Below are 24071 nucleotides of genomic sequence, written 5' to 3'. Positions count from 1 at the left end.
GAGACGGCAGGACTTAGAAAACCGATCCACAACGACCAGGATCGTAGTACTTCCCTGGGACGGGGGAAGATCGGTAAGAAAGTCCACCGATAAATGTGTCCACGGCTGTTGTGGAACGGGGAGGGGCTGTAACTTCCCTCTAGGCAAGTGCCGAGGAGCCTTGCTCTGAGCGCACACCGAGCAGGAGGAGACATAAAATCTAACGTCTTTAGCCAACGTGGGCAACCAGTATCTCCCTCTAAGACTCCGCACTGTCCTCTCGATGCCAGGATGACCCGAGGAGGGGAGAGTATGAGCCCAACGGATTAGCTTATCCCAGACCCCCCCCGGCACGTACTGAACCCCCGCTGGACAGTTAGGGGGGGTCTGCTCTAACCGTGAGGCTCTCTATCTCCGCGTCCACCTCCCATACCACCGGTGCCACGAGACATGAAGGTGGAATGATGGGAGTTGGCTCAACGGACCGCTCCTCGGTATCATAGAGGCGGGACAGCGCGTCGGCTTTAGTGTTTTGGGAGCCTGGCCGGTATGAGATGGTGAACTGAAACCGGGTGAAAAACATGGCCCATCTAGCCTGACGCGGATTTAGTCTCCTCGCTGCCCGGATGTACTCGAGATTACGATGGTCAGTCAAGATGAGAAAAGGGTGTTTCGCCTCCTCAAGCCAATGTCTCCACACCATCAGAGCCTTGACTACAGCTAACAACTCCCGGTCCCCCACGTCATAGTTTCGCTCCGCCGGACCGAGCTTCCTCGAAAAGAAGGCACAAGGGCAGAGCTTGGGTGGTACGCCCGAGCGCTGGGACAGCACGGCCCCGACCCCCGCCTCGGACGCGTCCACCTCCACTATGAACGCTAAAGAGGGGTCCGGATGCGCCAACACGGGCGCATTGGTGAACAGCTCCTTCAGACGACTGAAAGCTCTGTCCGCCTCTGCTGACCAACGCAAGCGCACCGGTCCTCCCTTCAGCAGTGAGGTAATGGGAGCAGCCAACGGACCAAAACCCCGGATAAACCTCCGGTAGTAATTGGCAAACCCTAAAAACCGCTGCACCTCTTTCACCGTGGTCGGAGTCGGCCAATTACGCACGGCTGTAACGCGGTCATCCTCCATCACCACCCCGGAGGTGGAAATACGATAACCCAGGAAGGAAACGGCCTGTTTGAAGAACTCACATTTCTCCACCTTGCAATACAGGTCATGCTCCAGCAGTCGCCCAAGTACCTTACGCACCAGAGACACATGCGCCGCGCGTGTGGCAGAGTAGATCAAGATGTCATCGATGTACACTACCACTTCCTGCCCGAGCAGGTCTCGGAGAATCTCATCTACGAAGGATTGAAAGACAGCTGGAGCATTTTTCAACCCATATGGCATGACGCGGTACTCATAATGGCCAGATGTAGTACTAAATGCGGTTTTCCACTCATCTCCTCCCCGGATACGCACCAGATTATACGCACTCCTCAGGTCCAGTTTTGTGAAGAAGCGCGCCCCGTGAAATGATTCCACCGCCGTTGTGATGAGAGGTAGTGGGTAACTAAACCCCACTGTGATGGAATTTAGACCTCGATAATCAATGCACGGGCGTAAAACGCCATCCTTCTTCTTCACAAAAAAAGAAGCTTGAGGAGACAGGTGATGCGGAGGGCCGAATGTATCCCTGTCCCAGTGATTCAGTAACATATGTCTCCATAGCTACTGTCTCCTCCTGGGACAAAGGATACACGTGACTCCTAGGAAGTGCAGCGTTCTCCAGGAGGTTTATCGCGCAGTCCCCTCTACGACGGGGTGGTAATTGGGTCGCCTTCTTTTTACTGAAGGCGATAGCCAAATCGGCATATTCAGAGGGAATGCGCACGGTGGAAACCTGGTCTGGACTCTCCACCGTAGTCGCACCAACGGCAACTCCTATACACCTGCCTGAACACTCCTCTCACCAGCCCTTAAGAGCCCACTGTCGCCAGGAAATCACCGGGTTGTGCTGAGCTAGCCAGGGAATTCCCAACACCACTGGAAACGCAGGTGAGTCGATAAGGAACAGACTAATCTGCTCCTTATGACTACCCTGCGTTACCATGTCCAGTGGTACCATGGCCTCCCTGACCATTCCTGACCCTAATGGTCGGCCATCTAAGGAGTGCACGGGGAAAGGTAGGTCTAACGACACAAGGGGAATCCCTAGCCTTAACGCGAGCCCCTGATCTATGAAATTCCCAGCTGCGCCTGAATCGACTAGCGCCTTATGCTGTAGAGAGGGAGAAAACCTCTTTCCCCGGGTTAACACATACATATGACCGACAGGAAGCTCTGGGTAAGTCTGGTGCTGACTCACCTGGGGTGATCGAGTAGTGCTCCGCCTGCCCTCCCGACTCCCAGACGAGTTCCTCCAGCACCGGTCGGCCGTGTGCCCTCGCCGACCACAACTGGTGCAGGAGGACACTCCTCCTCCGGTCCCCCTTGATGCTGTCCCCCCTAACTCCATAGGGATAGGAGCAGGAGGGCTAGGAGGTGGAAACGACAGGACCTGTTCCGAACGTCCGCGGGCAGCCAGCAGGTTGTCGAGACGGATGGCCATGTCAATAAGTTCGTCCAGCGTGAGTGTGGTGTCCCGACACGCTAGCTCCCTGCGGACGTCCTCCCTAAGGCTACATCGGAAATGGTCTATTAAGGCCCTGTCGTTCCACCCTGCTCCTGCAGCCAAGGTCCTGAACTCCAGGGCAAAGTCCTGTACGCTCCTCGTCTCCTGACGCAGGTGGAACAGCCGTTCACCTCAGGGTAATGATCCCTCGCCGAGTCTGGGCCATTCCACACTGCGTTGGCCCACTCGAGAGCTCGTCCAGTCAGACAGGAGACGAGGGCGCTCACGATCTCCTCTCCGGAGGGAGTAGGACGAACGGTCGCCAGGTAAAGTTCCAGTTGGAGAAGGAAACCCTGACACCCAGCCGCCGTTCCATCATACTCCCGTGGGAGCGCCAGCCGAAGAGCCCCGGAACCGGATGCGGTAGCAGGAACAGGAGGTGCTGGAGGAGGGGGTGCTGGAGATGAGGTGGGAAGGCCACTCCTCTCCCATCGATCCATCCTCTCCATCATTTGGTCCATAGATGAACCAATCCTGTGGAGAACACTGGTATGATGGAGGACCCTTTCCTCCATCGATGGGAGAGGAGATGCGGCTGCTCCTGCTGATTCCATGTTCGGGTGCGGGATTCTGTCACGCGGGACTAGGTGGGTGAAGGAATCAGACGCAGAGMGTTCCACTTGGGAAAAGTGCTCCTTTTACTATTGCACACAAAAAATGATAAGCCCAAACATACAGGGCGCAGAGAATAACTTGACAACCCAAAACACAGGGTGCCAAGTAAATAGCTAAATAATATACCTCTACCTAAAACACACACACGTAACATAAAGACAATCCCGCACAAAACAAGGGTGGGTCTACCTACTAAATATAGGGAAGCTCATTAACCGAAAACAACAGAACACAGGTGAAACTAATAAGACAAAACAAACAGACAAACGAAAAAGGGATCGGTGGCGGCTAGTAGGACGGTGACGASGACCGCCGAGCACCGCCCGAACAGGCAGGGGAGCCAACTACGGCGGAAGTCGTGACAACAATTCTTAAGCTTAGGTCTTCTGCAATCTCTTTTCTTTGAGGCATGGTTCACATCAGGCAATGTTTCTTATGAATAGCAAACTCAAATTTTGTGAGTGTTTTTTTTTTTATAGGGCAGGGCAGCTCTAACCAACATCTCCAATCTCGTCTCATTGATTGTACTCCAGGTTAGCTGACTCCTGATTCCATTTAGCTTTTGGAGAAGTCATTAGCCTAGGGGTTCACATACTTTTTTCAACCTACACTGTGAATGTTTAAATTATGTATTCAATATAGACAAGAGAAATACAATAATTTGTGTGTATTAGTTTAAGCACACTGTGTTTGCCTATTGTTGTGACTTAGATGAAGATCAGATCAAATTTGATGTCCAATTTATGCAGAAATCCAGGTAATTCCATAGGGTTCACATACTTTTTCTTACCACTGTATATATTTGAATGTGAAATAGATAGTCAGTAGACAGCCAACTAAGCTCAACTTGTGTTTCACTTAATTTGGATACTCACAAAGCATATCTACAGTTACTAGAATTACAACACAAAAGCTCATATGTTGTTACTGATTTGCAGTTGAGAAGCTGCTGAAAGTCTCCTGATTGTTTGTTGATAATCTATAGATGGACTTCAGTGGCGGTTGGTGACATTCAAAATTAGGGAGCTCCCATAAAAAATGTATGAGCGTGGCCGTATTTCTATTACAGCAGATTGGATGACTGTCATTCATATTCCATTCACCCAGCTCAATATAACATCGATAGGTTTAGGCTACTACATGATACTCGAATTTGCACATTGACACATTCAATTCCGACTTGCACACTCTTGCCTGCATCTAGCTGATCTGGGGTTAAATCGTTAGTCCAAACAATTGCAAAACATTCCGTTTTGAAACTAAAACAAGAGTTTCTACACCTGATGAACACAGCACTAGGTTTTTTCTCCACCTGTGTTTCTGAAAGGATGTGGACTGTGGTGTGCAGGGATGACAGAGGCTCACCTTGTAGGACACTGTTACTGATTACTACCGAGATGTGGTGGTCTCTCAGGCGTTTATACACTGAGTATACCAAACATTAGGAATACCCCCCACCTTTTGCCCTCAGAACAGCCTCAATTCGTCAGGGCAAGTTGAATCCTTCCCATAGTTGTGTCAAGTTGGCTGGGGCTCCTTTGGGTGGTGGACCATTCTTGATACACACGGGAAACTGTTGTGTGTGTGAAAAACCCAGCAATGTTGCAGTTCTTGACACAAACTGGTGCACGTGGCACCTACTACCATAACCTGTTCAAATACACTTACAGTACCAGTCAAACGTTTGGACTCACCTATTCATTCAAGGGTTTCTTTAATATTGCTATTTTCTACAATGTAAAATAATAGTGAAGACATCAAAACTATATGGAATCATGTAGTAACCCAAATATTTTAAAAAATCTATCAAAATGTATTTTCTATTTTAGATTCTTCAAAGTAGCCACCCTTTTCTTTGATGACAGCTTTGCACACTCTTGTCATTCTCTCATCCAGCTTCATGAGGAATGCTTTTCCAACCGTCTCGAAGGAGTTCCCACATATGCTGAGCACTGGTTGGCTGCTTTTCCTTCACTCTGCAGTCCAACTCATCCCAAACCATCTCAATTGGGTTTAGGTCGGGTGATTGTGGAGACCAGGTCATCTGATGCAGCACTCCATCACTCTCATTGGTCAAATAGCCCTTACACAGCTGGGAGGTGTGTTTTGGGTCATTGTCGTGTTGAAAAACAAATGATAGTCCCATTAAGCGCAAACCAGATAGGATAGGGTATCGCTGCAGAATGCTGTGGTAGCAATGCTGGTTAAGTGTGCCTTGAATTCTAAATACATCACAGACAGTGTCACCAGCAAAGCACCATCACACCTCCTCCATGCTTCACGGTGGGAACCACACATACAGAGAACATCCGTCCACAAAGACACGGTGGTTGGAACCAAAAATCGCAAATTAGGACTCATCAGACCAAAGGACAGATTTCCACCAGTCTAATGTCCATTGCTCGTGTTTCTTGGCCCAAGCAAGTCTCTTCTTCTTATTAGTGTCCTTTGGTAGTGTTTTGTTTGCAGCAATTTGACCATGAAGGCCCGATTCACGTAATCTCCTCTGAACTGTTGATGTTGAAATATGTCCGTTGCTTGAATTCTGTGAAGCATTTATTTGGGCTGCAATTTCTGAGGCTGGTAACTCTAATGAACTTATCCTCTGCAGCAGAGGTAACTCTGGGTCTTCCTTTCCTGTGGCGGTCCTCATGAGAGACAATTTCATCATAGCGCTTGATGGTTTTGGTGACTGCACTTGAGGAAACTTTCAAAGTTCTTGAAATTTTCCACATTGACTGACCTTCATGTCTTAAAGTAATGATGGACTGTCGTTTCTCTTTGCTTATTTGAGCTGTTCTTGCCATAATATGGACTTGGACTTTTACCAAATAGGGCTATCAAATCAAAGTTTATTTGTCACGTGCGCTGAATACAACAGGTGTTGTATTCACTTTACAGTGAAATGCTTACTTACAGGCTCTAACCAATAGTGCAAAAAAGGTATTAGGTGAACAATAGGTAGGTAAAGAAATAAAACAACAGTAAAAAGCAGGCTATATACAGTAGCGAGGCTATAGAAGTAGCAAGGCTACATACAGACACCGGTTAGTCAGGCTGATTGAGGTAGTATGTACATGTAGATATGGTTAAAGTGACTATGCATATATGATGAACAGAGAGTAGCAGTAGCGTAAAAGAGGAGTTGGCGGGTGGTGGCCGGGACACAATGTAGATAGCCCGGTTAGCCAATGTGCGGGAGCACTGGTTGGTCGGCCCAATTGAGGTAGTATGTACATGAATGTATAGTTAAAGTGACTATGCATATATGATAAACAGAGCGTAGCAGCAGCGTAAAAAGAGGGGTTGGGGGGGGGAGGGGGGGCACACAATGCAAATAGTCCGGTGAGCCATTTGATTACCTGTTCAGGAGTCTTATGGCTTGGGAGTAAAAACTATTGAGAAGCCTTTTTGTCCTTGACTTGGCACTCCGGTACCGCTTGCCATGCAGGTAGTAGAGAGACCAGTCTATGACTGAGGTGGCTGGGGTCTTTGACAGTTTTTAGGGCCTTCCTCTGACACCACCTGGTGTAGAGGTCCTGGATGGCAGGCAGCTTAGCTCCAGTGATGTACAGGGCCGTACGCACTACCCTCTGTAGTGCCTTGCGGTCGGAGGCCGAGCAATTGCCGTACCAGGCAGTGATGCAACCAGTCAGGATGCTCTCGATGTTGCAGCTGTAGAACCTTTTGAGGATCTCAGGACCCATGCCAAATCTTTTTTGTTTCCTGAGGGGGAATAGGCTTTGTCGTGCCCTCTTCACGACTGTTTTGGTGTGTTTGGACCATTCTAGTTTGTTGCTGATGTGGACACCAAGGAACTTGAAGCTCTCGACCTGCTCCACTACAGCCCCGTCGATGAGAATGGGTGCGTGCTCGGTCCTCCTTTTCCTGTATTCCACAATAATCTCCTTAGTCTTGGTTACGTTGAGGGATAGGTTGTTATTCTGGCACCACCCGGCCAGGTCTCTGACTTCCTCCCTATAGGGTGTCTCGTCGTTGTCGGTGATCAGGCCTACCACTATCTTCTGTATACCACCCCTACCTTGTCACAACACAACTGATTGCCTCAAATGCATTAAGAAGGAAAGAAATTCCACTAATTAACTTTTAACAAGGCACACCTGTTAATTGAAATGCATGGTACAGAGAATGCCAAGAGTGTGCAAAGCTGTCATCAAGGTAAAGGGTGGCTACTGAAGAATCTCAAATATAAAATATATTTTGATTTAACACTTTTTTTGGGTTACTACATGATTCCATGTGTTTAATTTCATAGTTTTGATGTCTTCACTATTATTCTGCAATGTAGAAAATTGTAAAACGTAAGTGAAACCCTAAAATGAGTAGGTGTGTCCAGACTATTGACTGGTAGTGTACATTTTCTGTCATGCCCATTCACCCACTAAATGGCTTTAGTTTTTAAGAAGGCTTAAAAATCCTTCTTTAACCTGTCTCCTCCCCTTGATCTAAAATTATTTGTGTGCTTAATGTTTTGTATACTCAGTGTAGCTGCCGAAGCATCACCCAGGTGGTTGCTACACATTCGTGGTGGATGTTCCAGCCTACCTACAGAGGAGTAGCTGTGAACTTCAGACAGCTTTCTGATGAAAACTCAGGCCTGCTTGTCTGACTGATGGCTCTTCCTGGCTGTACCTCTTTGAATATGCAGATTCAAAGAGTAGTCTGAAATTTGCTTTCTAATGATCATGAAAAGATCATGATCTTTAGAAAGCAAATTACACTCCTGTTGGAGTATGTGTATTTCTCCAAAACTCAGTTGCCCTGAGTCTGCACAGAACTACCAGGACCTAGGATCAATGGAGACACTCAAGCTTTTTAATCCTGTATCTTTCGACACATTCACGAAAATAGTCATGGCCTCTAAACCTTCCAGCTGCCTACTGGACCCTATTCAAACTAAACTACTGAAAGAGCTACTTCCTGTGCTCCCGATCCTCCAGATGTGTACCAAACTCACTAAAAGTGACAGTAATAAAGCCTCTCCTGAAAAATAAAAAGCTGTTGCGCAGCCTGCCTGAAGACAAATAATGTATACGAAATGCTCCTGTCTGGTTTTAGACCCCATCATATTACTGAGACTGTACTCGTGAAGGTGGTAAATGACCTTTTAATGGCATCAGACCAAGCTAATGGAGAAAGCTAATCCATGCTTTTTTCACTTCTACTGACTACTACTGCAATAGTCTCCTCTTCAGCTATCCGGATAAAGCACTAAATAAACTTCAGGTAGTGCAAAATACGGTGCTGTAATCTTGACTAGAACCAAAAAATGCTATCATATTACTCCAGTGCTAGCCTCTCTAGCTTCCTGTTAAGGCTAGGGCTGATTTCAAGGTTTTACTGATAACCTACAAAGCATTACATGGACTTGCTCCTACCTAGCTCTCCGATTTGGTACTGCCGTCCATACCTACAGGTACGCTACGGTCACAACATGCAGGCCTCCTTATTGTCCCTAGAATTTCCAAGCAAACAGCTGGAGGAAGGGCTTTCTGCTATAGAGCTCCATTTTTATGGAATGGTCTGCCTAGCCATATGAGAGAAGCAGACTCTTTCTCGACCTTTAAGTCTTTACTGAAGACTCATCTCTTCAGTAGGTCCTATGGTTGAGTGTAGTCTGGCCCAGGGGTGCGAAGGTGAACGGCAAGGCACTGGAGTGACGTACCCCCCCCTGCTGTCTGCCTGGCCGGCTCCCCTCTCTCAACTGGGATACTCTGCCTCTGACCCTGTCACGGGGGCTGAATCACTGGCTTACTAGTGGTCTTCCATGCCGTTCCTAGGAGGGGTGCGTCACGTCGTAACAGGCATTTTTTGCTATACTCGACTTGAGTGGGATGAGTCGCTGATGTGATCTTCCTGTCTGGTTTTGCTCCCCCTAGGGGTGGTGCGGTGGAGGAGATCTTCGTGAACGTTTGAACATCATGAAGAACGATCTGGCCTTAATGGCTATGTACTCTTATAATCTCCACCCGGCACAGCCAGAAGAGGACTGGCCACTCCTCAGAGCCTGGTTCCTCTCTAGGTTTCTTCCTAGGTTCCTGCCTTTCTAGGGAGTTTTTTCTAGCCATCATTTGGGTTTCTAGCTTGCTCTTTTGGGTTTTAGGCTTCATAAATGTAGGTTTATAAGCTTTATAAATGTGGAAGACCATCTCCTATGAGGGAGAGAGAGGGTCGAATACTGCAGGTCCGGGACAAAGGTTGAACGTCTGGTGAACAGGTCAGGGTTCCATAGCCGCAGACAGAACAGTTGAAACTGGAGCAGCATGACAAGGTAGCACATACTGTATTACCTATGTGGAAAAGTCTCATGGAGTTGGTGGAATCACCCTTTAATTCATGTCCACTTGTGTAGCTGGGCCAGAGTGCTTTAATTAGGTCAGGTGGAAATGTCAGACAGATTTCAACTCATTAAAGGAGGAAATCGCCAGCGCCCGACCTCGCTGCTTTCTCTCTCAAACTGCATCTAATCCAGACATTGTGTGCGTCCACAAATCAACGGTAAATGCACCTAATCTGTTATCTTCAACTGAACTATCTGTTGCGCTCAGGAGTGCAGGCTATCAGTTATTGTTTATAGTTACTACCACGGAGCGCACGCTCCAAGCTGCGCGCCAAACCTATTGTGTTATATCAATAGACAATGATCACCGCCCTACAGATCTTCACTGGACAAATATGGTTAAAATGTAACAGAATTATATGTACGTATGGAGAGAAACCGGGAAATATGAAACGTAATTATTATTTGCTAAATTGATAATCCTGAGAAAACTATTGAGATCATAGATCGAATAATTGATAATTGATTTATTTATTTGCATGATCATTATTATGATGAACGGTTATGATCCTAAATGACTCAATCATGCTTCATATTGAATTCATATTGAACTGAATTGAATTTTACTTTTGTGATTATGAATTTGATTTGATACATGTTATTTTGTTTCTTTTGTAATGCAGCACAGAAAACTATCCAGTAAATATACTACTTTATGGTTAAAAGAATTCCTCCGCCATTCCTCTGTCACCTGACCCGTGACTACCTGTTCACCTTCACTATTGTCAGACATCCTACCTGTCCGGCTACATACACAGATTCCAATAATCTTCAGCCTCAATTACCTCAACTACCTCGTACTCCTGCACATTGACTCTGTACTGGTACTCCTTGTATATAGCCTCGTTATTGTTATTTTATTGTTTCTTTTTTCTTTAGCAAATATTTGTCCTACTTTTTAACTCTGCATTGTTGGGAATGGGCTCGTAATTAAGCATTTCAGGCTAAAGTCCACCCCTGTTGTATTCAGTGCATGTGACCAATCAAGTTTGTGTGTGTTCCACCACTAGATGGCAGTAGAGAATAGGATAACAGACAAGTACATGGTTGTCTTTGTAGGATATTCAAAGATCTATGGTCTTTAATTTGACAGAGATCTGATGAATTCCATTCTAAAACACATATTTTTGCTAACATATACAGATACTATTGTTCTATGTCAATTCTACTATAAAGTTACTAGTACAACCAAAAGAGGTGCAGCATTAAGCTGCAGCTCATACCCCGATACTCACTCTCCAATAATAGAATCTGACATCATAATCTGCAGTAGAACCTACAGTAAAAGTCTAATAATATGAAGGTAACTAACATAAAAATGTTTGTTAATTGGTTCTCATGTGGTGTTAAGTATATAAACAGTTAAATGTATGTTGTCAATTACGTAAACCTCCCATAAGATGGCGCTGACAGAGATTGTCGCCTCACTTCAGGTCCTTAGAAAACTATGCCGTTATTTGTTTTTTTTATGTACTATTTCTTACATTGTTAGCCCAGAAAATCTCAAGTGTTATTACATACAGCCGAGAAGAACTATCGGATATAAAAGCAATGACAACTTACCAACATTATAACCAGGAATACGTCTTTCCTGAAGCGGATCCTTTGTTCGGACCTCCACCCTGGACATGGGATCTTATCTCAGAGGCCGACCCAAAACAACACGGTCGCCGCAGGAGAGGCAGACGGAGCGGCCTACTGATCAAACTCAGAAGGCGAGCACACCATCCACCGCTTCCTAGCATATTACTCACCAATGTCCAATCTCTAGATAACAAGGTGGACGAAATTAGGGCACGAGTTGCCTTCCAGAGAGACATCAGAGATTGTAACATTCCCTGTTTCACGGAAATATAGCTCACTCGGGATACGTTGTCAGAGTCGATACAGCCACCCGGTTTCTTCACGCATCTCTCTGGTAAGAAGAAGGGTGGGGGTGTATGCTTTATGATTAACGACTCATGGAGTAATCACAACATCATACAGGAACTCAAGTCCTTTTATTCACCTGACCTAGAATTCCTTACAATCAAATGCCGATCGCATTATCTTCCAAGAGAATTCTCTTCGATTATAGTCACAGCCGTGTATATCCCTCCTCAAGCAGATACCTCGTTGGCCCTGAAAGAACTTCACTGGACTCTATACCTCAGGAAGGAGGCTGAAGAAATTTGGCTTGTCATCTAAAACACTCACAAACTTTTACAGATGCACAATCATGAGCATCCTGTCGGGCTGTATCACCGCCTGGTACGGCAATTGCACCGCCCTCAACCGCAAGGCTCTCCAGAGGGTGGTGCGGTCTGCACAACGCATCACCGGGGACAAACTACCTGCCCTCCAGGACACCTACAGCACCCGATATCACAGGAAGGACAAAAAGATCATCAAGGACAACAACCACCCGAGCCACTGCCTGTTCACCCCGCTATCATCCAGAAGGCGAGGTCAGTACAGGTGCATCAGGTGCATCAGACTGAAAAACAGCTTTATCTCAAGGCCATTAGACTGTTAAACAGCCATCACTAACATAGAGAGGCTGCTGCCAACATACAGACTCAAATATCTGGCCACTTAAATAAATGAACTTAATAAAGGTATCACTAGTCACTTTAAATAATGCCACTTTAATAATATTTACATATCCTACATTACTCATCTCATATBTTTATACTGTATTCTATACCATCTACTGCATCTTGCCTATGCCGCAAACCATCGCTCATCCATATATTTACATGTACATATTCTATTCATCCCTTTACATTTGTGTGTATTTGTGTGTATAAGGTAGTTGTTGTGAATGTGTTAGATTACTTGCTAGATATTACTGCATAGTTTGAACTAGAAGCACAAGCATTTCGCTACACTCGCATTAACTTCTGCTAACCATGTGTATGTGACCAAATGTATTTTATTTTATTTGTTTGGATGTGACCATTCATAAAGGCACTAGCCTAGCGTAACATTTTTTCAAGCGTGATGAGCAGCTGTTTTTCAAAAACAATAGATGCTGTTCAAATYTGACATTTAGAGAAGTAGATCATGTTAAGTCATTTAGAGCTTGTGTTTGTAGCATCTGACCCTTAGAATGCTCATGTGGCAGAGTTGATACCCGCTTTTATAAACACAGGGTCGCTACAATACATAGTATAAGCATGTATTTGGTGTTTCTCTTCCACATCACAATGCAAACCATTGGTGTGAGCTCASCCTTAGCTCACTCTCTGTCAAACTGGTTTGTTCCGGACGAGGCTTTCCATAGCATAGCTGTGCCCGGAGTCACACAGTGTGGGGGGGATTCCTRGAATAGAGGAAGGACTACAGCAGAAGCAGCTATCGAGCCTGGTCCATGATCTGTTTGTGCTGTCTTGCAAACTCCTATGGCAAGACAACACAAAGAGATCAGGGACCAGGCTAGATAGCTATATAAAAGTCTTATTTCCAACAATAAAATAAACTCTATTTTTTTTTGCTTCGAAAATAAGCTGCCAGTTGAGGACTTGTGAGGCATCTGTTTCTCAAACTCTTGCATGGAATAGCCTTCATTTTTCAGAACAAGAATAGACTGACAAGTTTCAGAAGAGAGTTATTTGTTCCTGGCCATTTTGAGCCTGTAATCGAACACACAAATGCTGATGCTCCAGATACTCAACTAATCTAAAGAAGGCCAGTTTTATTGCTTCTCTAATCAGTACAACAGTTTTCAGCTGTGCTAACATAATTGCAAAAGGGTTTTCTAATGATCAATTAGCAACATTAAAATKATAAACTTTGATTAGCTAACACGACGTGCCATTGGAACACAGGAGTGATTGTTGCTGATAATGGGCCTCTGTACGCCTATGTAGATGGTCAATAAAAAATCTGCCGTTTCCAGCTACAATAGTCATTTACAACATTAACAATATCCACAATATATTTCTGATAAATTTGATGTTATTTTAATGGACAAAAATGAGCGACCCCAAACTGTTGAACGGTAGTGTATGTATTATGTTCATTAAGTAACATGCTACAAAGCTGTTTTCCTCCCCACACTGCTAAATGGAGCCAAAACATGGACCATCTACACTAAGCACCTGAAAGTACGAGAATAACACCATCAAAGATCCTTATGGAAAATCCTGAGGATCAKTTGGGAGGACAGACGCAGCATATGTGACAGACCCAACATAAACAGCTTCACCACTACCATAATGCAACACCATCTCCGATGGACAGGCCATGTCATCTTGATGCCCAACTCTCACCTCCCGAAATAGATCATGCACTACCAGTTAAAGGAAGGTCAGCTACAAAGACAACATCAAAATATACCTGAAGAAATTCGACATCACCTCTAACAACGGGGAAGACATTGCACTAAATAGAGGGAGCTGCACTACACAAAAAAGATCTCCACCGTACTGTAGAGGACAAGAGGCAGATATGCAAGAAGAGACTCAACACCTGGAAATCTCAACCACCTACCATAACCACCACCCCTGCCCACACTGCACCAAAATATGTGAGCTCCCGGATCGGCCTCTAAAGCCATCACAAATAGAAGACCCTATAGAGGACAATCATACTTGACTTGAGTGATGATGGTGTGTGTGTGTGTGTTTGTTCTCAGATAAAGATCTTTGTTGGSTTTTAGGATGCTTCCCCTCTGTGTTGAGGCTTGTCTGATTCTGCTAGAGACTCCAGTCTCTTCAGCTAAGACTTTGAAGACGCTCCCTCGCTCTCCTCGGACATGGCAGATTCCAGTCTCAGCTGAAACTTTGAAGACAGTGCTTAACTCCCCWCAGACCCCGRYCTGTAGTCCTGCTCYAGCACAGCCAGCCCCTCATCCTCCTCCCAGGGAGGCCTGGTTTTCCACACTCCCCTGGGCTGAGACTTTGCAGACGCTGCCTGGCTGCTGTGGTACCTGGTTGTGGCCGGGCCATTGGACTGGGACTTTGCTGACGGTCCACTGCTGCGCTGGAAGGCTGCTGCCTGGCTCGACGCGGCCCTGTTGGAGGAGCGGACCACCAGGTAGTGGATGGAGGGGCTCTTCTTGTCGTGGTCCTGGAGGGGGCAGGAGGAGCTGATGAACAGCCCCCCTCCCAGGATGAGCAGGATGGATGCCCCCCAGCCAATGTAGAGACACGCCCCAATCTCCCTCCGCTGTGCAATGGTGGTGGAGCTGTAGAACCACTGCCCTAGYGGCCCAGGACGTGGGGATCAGGCACAGAACCCCCGTGGCAATCAACACCGTGCCCGCAGCTACGGCAACCTGGCCTTTGACCCCTCCCGCTTGCTCGTCCAGAAACCGGGTGCACTTCCACCCGACAAAGGCTAGTAGGAGCCCGCTGGCGCCCGTCGCGATGGCAAGGACGCTAAGCACTCTTGCGGYTTGGAGGTCAGGGCTCAGGGACAGGAGGGAGTCATAGGGCTTACACTGGATCTGTCCAGTACTCTCGGCCACACAGCTCATCCATATACCCTCCCAGATAGTCTGAGAGGTGACGATGGTGGCGCCCATGAAGGCTGTGACCCTCCACATGGGCAAGGCGCAGGTCATGATGACCCCCACCCAGCCCAGCAGGCTCAGGGCGCTGGCCAATATCTGTATCCCCAAAGAGGCCATGATGGAGGAGGCAGAGGAGAGGACACACTGGCTCCCTAGTTGGTTGCTGTTTGTCAGTCAGAATACTTAGTCTGATGTTCACCCCCCCTCTGTCTCTCTGAGTACTTAAACACACTTCTATTGACTCTCTCGTTGGAGCCTTCAGGGTCTTTGTATGTCTAGCGTGAGTCCTGAAGTGAAAGACTGTAGTCACGTCCTCTAGTCTCTCAGTCCTTTAATGGCTTAGTCTTTTTTTTCAGCTGACCTTTCTTCAGTTCCAGACTCTTCTATTCATTCAATTCAAGGGCTTTATTGGCATGGGAAACATGTTAACATTGCCAAAGCAAGTGAAGTAGATAATAACCAAAAGTGAAATAAACAAYAAAAATTAACAGTAAACATTACACTCACAGAAGTCCCAAAAGAATAAAGACATATTAAATGTCATATTATGTGTATATATACAGTGTTGTAACGATGTGCAAATAGTTAAAGTACAAAAKGGAAAATAAATAAACATAAATATGGGTTGTATTTACAATGGTGTTTGTTCTTTACTGTTTGCCCTTTTCTTGTGGCAACAGGTCACACATCTTGCTGCTGTGATGGCACACTCTGGTATTTCACCCAGTAGATATGGGAGTTTATCAAAATTGGGTTTGTTTTCTGTGTAATCTGAAGGAAATGTCTCATATGGTCATACATTTGGCAGGAGRTTAGGAAGTGCAGCTCAGTTTCCACCTCATTCTGTGGGCAGTGTGCACATAGCCTGTCTTCTCTTGAGAGCCAGGTCTGCTTACTGCGGCCTTTCTCAATAGCAAGGCTATGCTCACTGAGTCTGTACATAGTCTAAGCTTTCCTTGGGTCAGTCAAGTTTGGGTCAGTCAGTGGTCAGGTATTCTGCCACTGTGTACTCTCTGTTTAGGGCCAAATAGCATTCTAGTTTGCTCAGTTTTTTTGTTAATTCTTTCCAATGTGTCAAGTAATTATCCTTTTGTTCTCTCATGATTTGGTTGAGTCTAGTTGTGTTGCTGTCCTGGGGCTCTGTGGGGTCTGTTTGTGAACAGAGCCCCAGGACCAGCTTGCTTAGGGGACTCTTCTCCAGGTTCATCTCTCTGTAGGTGATGACTTTGTTAAGGAAGGTTTGGGAATCGCTTCCTTTTAGGTGGTTGTAGAATTTAACGTCTCTTTTCTGGACTTTGATAATTAGCAGGTAATTCGTTAATATATGTTGTCATAGTTGTGCCTAGGGGGCATATGGGGGAGGGAATGCTGTCACCTCCAGGCAGGTGTTTGTCCCTCTGTGTGCTGAGGGTGTCAGGTTCTTGTCCGGTTCTAGCATTTAGGTCACCACAGACTAGTACATGTCCCTGGGCCTGGAAATCCCTCCAGGATTTAAAGGAGGTAAAAAAAAATGCTCATTGGACCTTCATGATTCTTTTTGCCACTTTTTGATGTCTTAATTTGGGTTTCAATTGAGCACAGTTATTGCATTGTGTGTGGGACAGAGAATATGTCAGATTTTGCATGTGTAAAGTGTTTGCGTGCGTGTTTTGAAAGGACACATTGAGCAAAAGGGGGGGACATGTAACAGGATACTGTACTTTACYTTTTGTTTAAACAAAAGATGGCGTTCAGAATAACCCGTTTTAAACCATATCCCCACCACTCCCAGACTTAAAAAAGTGAAAGAGAAGTGTTTTTTTTATCTCACTCTTCGTGTGAAGTTGTGAAAGAGGCTTTGTGTGGCCAGGGGGTGGTTTAGAGTCCATGCTGTCAATTAGGAGATTATGAAGGACCACCTACATATTAGAGGGACTGGTGCTGTGAATTACAGTAATTTCAAGTGTTATGGCGGCAAATAATCTCACTGCTGGTGATGGTGATTCAGACTGTGTGTGTGTGTGTTGGTTATGTGTGTGTGTGTGTGTGGTGTGTGTGTGGTGTGTGTGTGTTGTGTGTGTGTGTGTGTGTGGTGTGTGTGTGTGTGTGTGTGTGTGTGTGTGTGTGTTGTGTGTGTGTGTGTGTGTGTGTGGTGTGTGTGGTGTGTGTGTGTGTGTTAGGAAGAGTAATATGGTCAGGTCAGATGGCTTAGGAACGAGTTTCACCCGAAGAGAGAGAGAGAGAGAGATAATGACAAAACTCCTGTTCTGTCCCTTTTTCAAAGTAAACCTGATAATTCAGAGATGTAGAGGAAGTGAGCTTGTCATTGTCAAACTCTCCACTCTATACTCTCCTGTCACCCTTTCTCTCTCCTTCCAGCAGCTCAATCAGTCCATACTGCCAGGGCTCCACACACTGCAACTTTGTCAGAACATCAAATCCTCAGGGCTATATTCATAAAGCTTCTCAAAGTAGAAGTGCTGACCTACGATCAGTTTCCCCCTCTTAATGATTATGATTTAAAAATCAAAACTGATACTGGATCCGCACTGAGACTCTGAGTCCTAATCAACAAGAGTTGATTAACATAGACAAACCAGGTCTAAACAGCATGTTCACGAGAAGCCAGAAGAGTTTATCAACGCATAGAGGAAGTTCCCTCATTACTGTTATCATCTCTAACACTGTCTGTTGGTTAATTAGCCTCTCGTATACCTTTTTTCAATTCTTGATGCTCTTTTTTTGCAGGAATCTTCCAGCTTGGATGGAGGAGGGAACAAAGGGAAGGTGTACAGAAGTTATCCAGCCTGATGACTAAGACATGTAAATAGACAGCAAAACATAGGCTCTCTCTCTCCGTCTGTCTAGCAGACTGCCAGACTGCTGAGAGGCAAAATAGTCAATGTACTTTCTAGACCTTAGGAAATGGTTAATCATGATTCCTCTCTGTMTTTAAAGTTCCTGAAACATGTCAATGACCTAATGCATGGCCTCTACAGCAGTGCTTRGCCACCCACTCAGTTGCCAGTGACTTATTCTGCCACATCCCCTCCTTAAATCATTGAGTTGTGTGCAAAATGTTTTTTTTTTCTTTTCTGTTTGATATTCTGATCTTCAATGTGTATTGATTCCTACCAACCAGCTTTGTAAGAGCTAGGTTTGTACTTGCTATGCTGATGATCAKGAATGTTTTTCTCTGCATCAGGTCTCATTGAGAATGGAGTTCCCAAAAAAAGACATGCTATTCAACTGTCCTTAATTGTCTGATCTTACACTTTTAGKGGAAAAAAGGTAGTATCTAGAACCAAAAGGGTTCTCCTATGGGGACAGCCGAAGAACCCTTTTGGGAACATTTTTTTCTGAAAGTATAGTGTAAGTAGATCCAATTGAAATAGAATCAATTCTAATAATATGCTTGTAAAGCGAATAAAATACTATTTTAATTCACTCCCCCCCCCTTTGGAAGTATGCTTGGGGTCATTGTCGATTTGGAAGACCCATTTGCGACCAAGCTTTAACTTCCTGACTGACGTCTTGAGATGTTGCTTTAATATATCCACGTAATTTTCCTGCCTCATGATGCCATCTATTTTGTGAAGTGCACCAGTCCCCCCTGCAGAAATGCACCCCCACAACATGATGCTGCCACCCACGTGCTTCATGGTTGGGATGATGTTCTTTGGCTTGCAAGCCTCCCCCTTTTTACTCCAAACATAACGATGGTCATTATGGACAAACAGTTTTTWWWAAATTCATCAGACCAGAGAACATTTCTCCAAAAAGTACAATCTTTGTCCCCATGTGCAGTTGCAAACCCTAGTCTGGCTTTTTTTATGTCTGTTTTGGAGCAGTGGCTTCTTCCTTGCTGAGCGGCCTTTCAGGTTATGTCGATATAGGACTCGTTTTATTGTGGAAATAGATACTTTTGTACCTGTTTCCTCCAGCATCTTCACAAGGTCCTTTGCTGTTGTTCTGGGATTAATTTGCACTTTTCGCACCAAAGTACCTTCATCTCTAGGAGACAGAATGTGTCTCCTTCCTGAGCGGTATGATGACTGCGTGGTCCCATGGTGTTTATACTTGCGTTCTATTGTTTGTACAGATGAATGTGATACATTCAGGCGTTTGGAAAGGATGAACCAGAATTCTGAGGTCTTGGCTGATTTCTTTTGATTTTCCCATGATGTCAAGCAAAGAGGCACTGAGTTTGAAGGTAGGCCTTGAAATACATCCACAGGTACAACTCCAATTGACTCAAATTATGTCAATTAGCCTATCAGAAGCTTCTAAAGCCATGACATAATTTTCTGGAATTTTCCAAGCTGTTTAAAGGCACAGTCAACTTAGTGTATGTAAACAATAATAGCAAAAAGCAAAAATACATTTTTGCAAATTAAAAAATAAAACATCACATTGACATAAGTGTTAAGACCCTTTACTCAGTTCTTTGCTGAAGGACCTTTAGCAGTGATTACAGCCTTGAGTCTTCTTGGGTATGACGCTACAAGCTTGGCACACCTGTACTTGGGGAGTTTCTCCCATTCTTCTCTGCARATCCCCTCAAGCTCTGTCAGGTTGGATGGGGAGCGTCACTGCAGCTATTTTCAGGTATTTCCAGAGATGTTCGATCGAGTTCAAGTCTGGGCTCTGGTTGGGCCACTCAAGGACATTCTGAAATTTGTCCCGAAACCACTCCTGCTTTGTCTTGGTTGTTTGCTTAGGGTCGTTGTTCTGTTGGAAAGTGAGCCTTCGCCCCAGTCTGAGGTCCTGAGCACTCTGGAGCAGGCCACCACCATGCTTCACCATAGGGATGGTCCTAGGTTTCCTCTGGATGTGGCACTTGGCATTCAGGACAAAGAGTAAAATTTTGGTTTCATCAGACCAGAGAATCTTGTTTCTCATGGTCTGAGATTCTTTAGGTGCCTTTTGGCAAACTCCAAGCGAGCTTTCATGTGCCTTTTACTGAGAAGTGGCTTTGGTCTGGTCACTCTACCATAAAGGCCTGATTGGTGGAGTGCTGCAGAGAAGGTTGTCCTAACTGGACAGGTTCTCCCATCTTCACAGAGGAACTCTGGAGCTCTGTCAGAGTGATCATCGGGTTCTTGTTCACCTCCCTGACCAAGGCCCGTCTCCCCAGATTGCTCAGTTTGGCCAGGCGGCCAGCTCTTGGAAGAATCTTGGTGCTTACAAACTTCTCCCATTTAAGAATGATGGAGGCCACTGTGTTCTTTGGGACATTCAATGCTGCAGACTTGTTTTGGTACCCCTCCCCAGATCTGTGCCTCAACACAATCCTGTCTCAGAGCTCTACGGACAATTCCTTTGACCTCATGGCTTGGATTTGGCTCTGACATGCACTGTCAACTTTGGTACCTTATATAGACAGGTGTGTGCCTTTCCAAATCATGTCCAATCAATTGAATGTACCACAGGTGGACTCCAATCAAGTTGTATAAACTTCTCAAGGATGATCAATGAAAACAGGATGCACCCGAGCTGAATTCCGAGACTCATAGCAAAGGGTCTGAATACTTACATACATTTTGTTATTTTTAATAAATTTACAAAAAAATCTAAATTCTTGTTTTCACTTTGTCATTATGGGTAATAATCCATTTTAGAATAAGGCTGTAATGTAATTGTTTTTGGAAAAAGTCAAGGGGTCTGAATGCTTTCCAAATGCACCGTACTTCCTTTGATTTATTCAACTGGTACCGGGGCACCTTCAGGTGAGTCTTGTGAGACCTAAAGCAAAACAACCGACCTGTRCCCGTTTCTGAGAGTCACCTTTCCACAGAGGGGTCATATTAGTGTGTAGCACAAACATTTCGGACACTACAGACAGAAGTTGGCAGGTCTGCTGTAAACGACTTCAGACGAGTCCCCCGGTTGTGGGAGTCGTACAGCAAAACGGAGAAAACCACCGTGTTCGTGAGTCTCTCATCTTTCCAAACTTTTTAGACTCTAAAGACGATTTTGTGAGGAGACCGATATTCGCTATGTCTCATGGTCTGACAAACACAGCAGAAGTGCGACATAGGCGGATGTGGTGAATTGAGATGCATCCAGTGCAAAAAAACATATCTCTAGTTTAAACTGAAAGATTTTGATGTGGATTTTGTATCATGCTAATTTGATTTCAGCGGGGCTCTGACATCGACCTTAGGGGGTTAATTKATTTGATATTTTTATGCTTACAGTAAGTGTAATGAAAGCCAGAAACCTCAAAGGTTGATGTGTTGGCGTACCCTCTGGAAAGTTTAAAATATGCCCCTGACTGCCTTGGTGTGTATGTCTTGTAACGTTAATTTTAAAAATCTAATCAGCGGTTGCATTAATAACCAATGCATCTTTCATTAGCTGTCCAACCTGTATTTTTTTTGTCAATCTAATCGATAAATAATGTAACATAGGTGCCTTTCCAAGATGGCGCCGGCCAGAATGCATGCCATGTTTTGACAGATTACATTGCATAACCACGATTTGTGATGCTAAATATGCACATTTTCGAACAAATCTATATGCATTGTGTAATATGATGTTACAGGACTGTCATCTGAAGAATTCTGAGAAGGTTAGTGAAAAAATTAATATATTTTGGTGGCGATAACGTTATGCCCCTTTTGCATTGATTCAATGCTGGGGTGATGTTAGCTCATGTGGTATGCTAATATAAGCATATATTGTGTTTCGCTGTAAAACACTTAGAAAATCAGAATATTGTCTGGATTCACAAGATCTGTGTCTTTCGATTGCTGTATGCTGTGTATTTTTCAGAAATGTTTTAGGATGAGTATTTTGGTAATTGACGTCGGTCTCTGTAATTATTCCGGCTGCTTCCAACGCTATTTCAGATTGCAGCTGCAATGTAGAACTGTGATTTATACCTGAAATATGCACATTTTTCAAAAAAAACATATGCTATACCATAAATATGTTATCAGACTGTCATCTTATGAAGTTGTTTCTTGGTTAGTGGCTATATATATCTTTATTTAGTCGAATTAGTGATAGCTACTGATGCAGGAAAAAAATGGTGGAGAAAAAAATGGTGTCTTTTGCTATCGTGGTTAGCTAATAGATTTACATATTGTGTCTTCCCTGTAAAACATTTTAAAAATCAGAAATGATGGCTGGATTCACAAGATCTGTATCTTTCATCTGGTGTCTTGGACTTGTGATTTAATGATATTTAGATGCTAGTATTTACTTGTGACGCTATGCTAGGCTATGCTAGTCAGCTTTTTTACTGTGGGGGGTGCTCCCGGATCCGGGATGAGTACCAAGTAAATATTAACAAACAAAGTTTTCAGTATCCAACTTTATCGTCTGMAATACTTTTCACAGAAGAATTGGTTCTTCGGCTGTCTCCATAGGAGAACCCTTTTTGAAGAACCATTTTTCCATTTGCGATTGATTGTGCTGCGGCTGCTGCTTCAAGTTTCAACACCACAATGTAAGTTACATGAATCTGGCTTTGATACATCATGGGCAAGAAACATATYGTTTTTAATAAAATCAATTATAGTARTAGCAAGGTATCAAACTTTACCTCCGGTCCTCCTCATCTTCGATTCTCCTTCTCGAACTGAAGAGAACACAGGCTATAGGCTAGTCTGCTTCCCAAAATGATTTCCTGATTAATTTTATTTCCATGATCATTGCAGAATAACTTTCTCACCTTTTCTGACTGTGATGGTTTCATACTCCCGAAGTAGCTTATATAACAAAAAAGGATACAATTCGTCCCATCTCTTGTTTAATTGGACCTACTTCATAGTAGTAAATAAGCTATTTCAAGTATTTTGCTCTCTACAGTGCCTTAATAAAGTACACCTAAGCACATAAAGTATTGTGCTTAGGTGTATCCCATGTCCTTTGATCATCCTTAAGATGTCCCGACAACTTGATTGGACTACACCTGTGGCCAATTCAATTGCTTGGACATGATTTAGAAAGAAACCCACCTGTTTATATACAGTGCATTCGGAAAGTATCCAGACCTCTTCTCTTTTTCCACATTTTGTTACGTTACAGCCTTATTCTAAAATATATTAAGTATTTTTTTAACTCATCAATCTACACACAATGTCTTATTCACATCAGCCACGGAGAAGGAGAGCCCACAGTCAATGGTAGTCGGTGGCACTGTGTTATCTTCAAAGCGAGCAAAGAATGTGTTTAGTTTATCTGGAAGCAAGACGTTGGTGTCCGCGATGTGGCTGGTTTTCCCTTTGTAGTCCGTGATTGTCTGTAGACCCTGCCACATACGTCTTGTGTCTGAGCCGTTGAATTGTGACTCCACTTTGTTTCTATACTGACGTTTTGCCTGTTTRATTGCCTTACGGAGGGAATAACTACAATGTTTGTATTCGTCCATCTATCCACRGTTTCTGGTTAGGGTCGGTTTTAAGTCACAGTGGGAACAACATCTCTCAGTGTATCCCTGTTACATATCCCAGTCTGTCTGATCAAAACTATCTTGAAGCGTGGATTCCGATTGGTCAGACCAGCGTTGTGAAATCCTTAGCATGGGTACTTCCTGTGTGAGTTTCTGTCTATAAGAAGGGAGGGCGGGGGAGGGCCTTGTAGGCATCCAGGGAATTTGGAGCAGCAGTGGTCGAGTTTTAGCAGTCAATGTGTTGATAGAACTTCAGTAGCGTTTTCCTCAAATTTGCTTTGTTAAAATACCCCGCTACAATAAATGCGGCCTCATGATATGTGGTTTACAGCTTAAATAAAGTCCAGTGTAGTTCTTTGAGGGCCGTCGTGGTACCGGCTTGAGGATGAATATACACGGCTGTGACTATAACTGAAGAGAATTCTCTTGGGACGTAATAAGGTCTGCATTTGATTGTGAGGAATTCTAGGTCGGGCGAACAAAAGGACTTGAGTTCCTGTATGTTATCACAATTACACCATGAGTAGTTAATCATGAAACATACACCCCCTTCTTCTTCTTCCCGGAGAGATATTT

The 24071-nt window shown here is 44.6% G+C and overlaps 1 pseudogene; it reads right to left on the bottom strand.

Moving 5' to 3' along the window:
* Positions 1-14256: 14256 nt before the first annotated feature.
* Positions 14257-15232, bottom strand: LOC111950979 (claudin-4-like; annotated as a pseudogene).
* Between the last annotated feature and the right edge of the window lie 8839 nt (positions 15233-24071).

The sequence above is a fragment of the Salvelinus sp. IW2-2015 genome, linkage group LG23 (genome assembly GCF_002910315.2).
Source record: "Salvelinus sp. IW2-2015 linkage group LG23, ASM291031v2, whole genome shotgun sequence".
In the NCBI taxonomy this organism is placed as follows: Eukaryota; Metazoa; Chordata; class Actinopteri; order Salmoniformes; family Salmonidae; genus Salvelinus; species Salvelinus sp. IW2-2015.
Note: the sequence above shows the minus strand (reverse complement) of the source record. Positions and strands in the feature narration are given on the sequence as shown.